Below are 4595 nucleotides of genomic sequence, written 5' to 3'. Positions count from 1 at the left end.
TGTTGTGTTCTTATTACTGATAACATGGCTAATTTGATTTTACTTACAGAGTGTGTTTTTGTGGGGTTTGCCTTCCGTTCATTTGTTTAATCTTTCGGGTCTTCTGTCATTCTCACTATGCACAGTTACGTACCCCCCAATCTGTGTTAAGCCCCGAAATGTGTCCTGCCTCGACACACAGAATTCCGCATATCAGTGCCCTCACCTTCACCAGGATCTAATTTTTTACAATCCATTTTCATGCTAACAGCGGGCCTGCAAAGACAATAAGGCATAGAAAATCAAATTACTTGTGATTTTAAGTCAGGAAACGGAGTCGTTTCTAAAGGGCCCCCTTGAGACGTTTCTGGTAATTTCGAGGCTCCAGAAAACTTAAGCAGAACACTTTTAAAATAAAAATTATAAAAAAAATTGCTTTGACATATACCAACAAAGGGAGATAGAAAAGGCTGCCAAAAGTGGGCAGGCTGACAGCTCTTCTGACAAGGGAACCCCTGCACCCTATTTTTAAACCAATCCGAGTAATTTAGGAGAGAAGTCACCATGTCTCCCGATGAAGCCTTTGGGGGCGGCTGGAGGATAAGTTTTCGGAGCTGAAAATGGCAGTGCCGCCCACACTGAGCAGGCAGAGCTGCAAGGTTCTGTGTCTTTCAGCAGAACCAAAAAGGAAGAAAAAGCGTGCATTTCCTAAGAGAAAATGCCCAGGAAAATGGAAGCAAGTACCAGAAGAGAAACCCGGAAGTCCCCCGATCTTTTGAAAGTGGGGTAAGCACCCTCCCCATCCGTATCGATAACAAGCAAGAGGTGAGCATGACAGAGCGGTTAGGTGAACAGCATGGAGAGAAATCGCTCATGGCATAAGGAAGCGCTGCTTTTTCAAGGAACTCCACTGAGAGAGACGGAACAGACAGGAGAGCTGCTCCTTGGTGGAACAAGGAAGATGGATGGGTCAGTACGAAGGCAAAATGTCTTGAACAGGGATGAGGGAGCCCCTCCCCTTCCGACCCCTTCCCTCTTGACCGTATGAAATGGAGTTGAGGACTCTGTTCCTTGAGGGTTGCCATTAAGATTAAATGTAGTAGGCAACTCTTATCACCGCCATAGTGGAAAGCTTGTCCTGGGATCCATAAGATTTTGAGTCTGTGGAAAGCATACTTAGCAGAAGCTACCAAAGCGGGGCGCTATATACAATGTGTTTTGGGGGTAGGGGCAAAGAAATAAATGGGCTCCCTGCCTCTTTCAGCCGGGTCTTGGCTTGTCACCTGACTATGACCGGTCTACACTCCCCACCCCCAACACCCTCCACAGGCACCCACAAGCACACGTGAGCGCAAGCATGCCCCAGGCTAGAGCCAAGAGCCCAAGTCGCACCAACTCTGGATGATTGACCCTGACACAGGCCCCAAAGGGCAATTATTTGACTGAATAGGGTCTCTTATTAAAAATTAATTTCTGTCAAACCCAATTACATGTGAACACAGCCTCTTTGTGATCGCCGCTGTGACTTCCGGCAACAAACATAGCCATTACTGTTGCCAAAATCAAGGCCAGTTTAGGACAGTCTTGAGGCTTGACTGGCCAACATAGCAACAGGTTTCCCCCCAGGCTCACAAAGGCATTTGTCCTGTGGAGGACAGAGAACTGCCTCTTCTTCTAACTCCTCCTCCTGCCTGCTCGGCAAGCCACTGCCCAGGGCATGCTTAGAGACCGGAAGGGAGGCTTTATGATGGAGACCTGCTCTCGGACCTGAATGTCTTGCCTTCTGAGAGCTTGTGCTTGCCCCTGTGATGACAGAAGGACAATAACACCATTGCCTTTCTTTCGGGGCTGATGGGGAGTGGGAAATAAATGATATAACATGTGTGAAGCCCCTAAAACAATTATCCTGTTTCCTACCATCCCCCTGCCTGGTCATCTGGCTTAATTAGGGTTTCTATTGCTGTGAGGAGACACCATGACCACACAGCAACTCTTATAAAGGAAAAACATTCAATTAGGGTGGTTTGCGTTTTCAGAGATTTAGTCCATTATCATCATGGTGTGGCATGGTGGTGTGCAGACAGACATGGTGGCGTGCAGACAGACATGGTGTTGTACAGACAGACAAGGTGCTAGAGAAGTAGCCAAGTGTCCTACATCTTGGTTTGCTGGCAACAGGAAGTAGTCTGAGACACTGGGTGGTATCTTGAGCATATGAAACCTCAAAGTCTGCTTCCACAATGACACATTTCCTCCAACAAGACCACACCTACTCCAACAAGGGCACACCTCCTAGCAGTACCACTCCCTGGGGAGGGGGGCACGTTCTTTCAAACCACCACAGAGACTCAGTTTTCTTCAGGAGCGGCCCTTTCATAGGTCAACCAATTTCCAATGGACTGTCTTATAACAGTGCACATACCAAGAGTATTAAGTGAGCTGGGTGGGTTTAAAAGCATATACAAGGTTAGGAGGGTAAAGTAATGGGAGAAATGGGAGGGAATGGAGAACGGAATGGATTTGCTCAAAACACATGTTTGTGCATGCAGTTCTCAAACAATAAGTGGACTATGTAGAGTCTAACAATCACCAGGAACACACTGATAGGTATTTATAGACCACTCTACCCATCTATTGCAGAACATATATTTTTTCAAAAGCCCAAGATCTGGCCATCAAATTAAGGCTAAGCTATAAAACAGTTCTATTTTAAAAAGTTAAAATTACACAGAGTATATTCATGAACCACTATAAAGGCAATTTGGACATCAATAATAAAATGTATAAGATCTACTTTCAGATATTGGAAATATTGCATAGGACCAAGAAAAAAATGCAAAGAGAATTAGAAAATCAACTAAGTTGAATAACAGTGTCAGTAGAAGGCTGAAGAGATGGCTCAGTGGTTAAGAGCATTGGCTGTTCTTCCAGAGGACCCAGGTTCAACTCTGAGCACCCACATGGCAGCTCACAACTGTCTGTAACTCCAGTTCCAGGGGTCTGACATCTTCACAGCAATGCCCATAAAACAAAGTCTGAAAAAAATATAGGCCAGGTGGTGGTGGCACATGTTTTTAATCCCAGCACTCGGGAGGCAGAAACAGGTGGATCTCTGTGAGTTCGAGGCCAGTCTTGAACTACAGGCTCCAAAGCAACACAGAGAGACCCTGTCTCAAAAAACAAAACTAATAATAATAATAAAATAATACCAGTGCAGTCTTTGTTTTAGTTGGAGTTTTATTGCTGCAATGAAACACCATGACCAAAAGCAACCTGAGGAGTAAGGGGTTTACTTCGCTACTGCTATCAAGACACAGTCCACTGAAGGAAGTCAAGGCAGCAACTTGAGACAGGAATCGAAGCAGAAGCCTTGAAGGAGTGGTGCATGTTGGCTCCTTCAGCCTTCTTTCTTGCATTCCCCAGGCCCACTACCCAGCTCCGGAACCACCCACCATGCCCTGGGCTCTCCCCATCCATCATCTGTCAACAAAATGCCCCACAGTCATGCTGACTGATGCAGCCTACGGTGGTACTTTTTTAGATCATGCTTCTTTCTTCCCAGATGACCCAACTCTGTGTCAAGTTGAAAGAAAAACAAGCCAGCACAAAGTCGATCCTACTTTGCAGGACAGCAGCTAACAAGGATGACAAGGAGACCTCGAGCTTCAAACGTCAAATATGGAGAAGAAAAATTGAAAATTAAGGACTCCAAGGTTCCTATGTCTGAACTTAAAAAACAAAAAAACTAAAAAAATAGAAAGAAAAGTAACAGTAAGCAGACATACTAAATTGAAAATCAACGTGATAAAAGGGTTGGGTAGAGGCATTTGAACTCTCCTCCCCCACCCCCACCCCAGAGTCCTGCAATTCTAAGTCAAGAAATCAGATTCCCAAAGACTTCCTCCAAGTCCCCTGGTAGATGGAGACCTGCAGTCTATTTCTCAAGCATTCATTCATTTGCATGTTTCTCCCAGGCCAAGGCTTACCTAAGACTTACCTTTATCCCTAGAACATGAATGTCCATCCATCACCTACCTACAGATGTACACGCGCTAGCTCCTTCTCCAAATATTTCTCCTTCTCTTTACAGTTACGGACTGGGTGTGCGGAGTACACAACACTGCCTTTTGTGTGCAGTCCATTAATCCTCTCTCTGTCCTTATTTGCCTTTGCATTCTACAAATACCTATTAAGCAACTGCTGTGTGCCAGGCACTGTTCTAAAGACGGGTTAATTACAGCATCTAGTATGTATGTATCTGTTGTCATGCTCTATTTTATGAGGTTTGGAGAAATTAAGTTTAGCATCAGAGAGGACCAGCTGAACAGATTTTTCAACCCATCCCAAAGAATCACAGGGTTTTTTGTTTGTTTGGTTGGTTGGTTGGTTGGTTGGTTATTTTGGTTGAGTGTGTTCCTTCTGAGGCAAGATCTCACTCTGTAGCCCCGGCTCACCTGGAATTCACTTTGTAGACCAGCCGGGCCTTGAACTCCCAGAGTTCTGCCTGTCTCAGCATCCAGAGGGCTAAGATCACAGGTACTACTTGATTGTTTCTTTAAATCAAGGAGTATAGGCTCCAAAAACTTAAAAGAAGAAAATTCTTTTCCCTTCTGTCT

The sequence above is a fragment of the Arvicola amphibius genome, chromosome 17 (genome assembly GCF_903992535.2).
Source record: "Arvicola amphibius chromosome 17, mArvAmp1.2, whole genome shotgun sequence".
Classification (NCBI taxonomy): domain Eukaryota; kingdom Metazoa; phylum Chordata; class Mammalia; order Rodentia; family Cricetidae; genus Arvicola; species Arvicola amphibius.
This window is presented reverse-complemented; position numbering follows the sequence as displayed.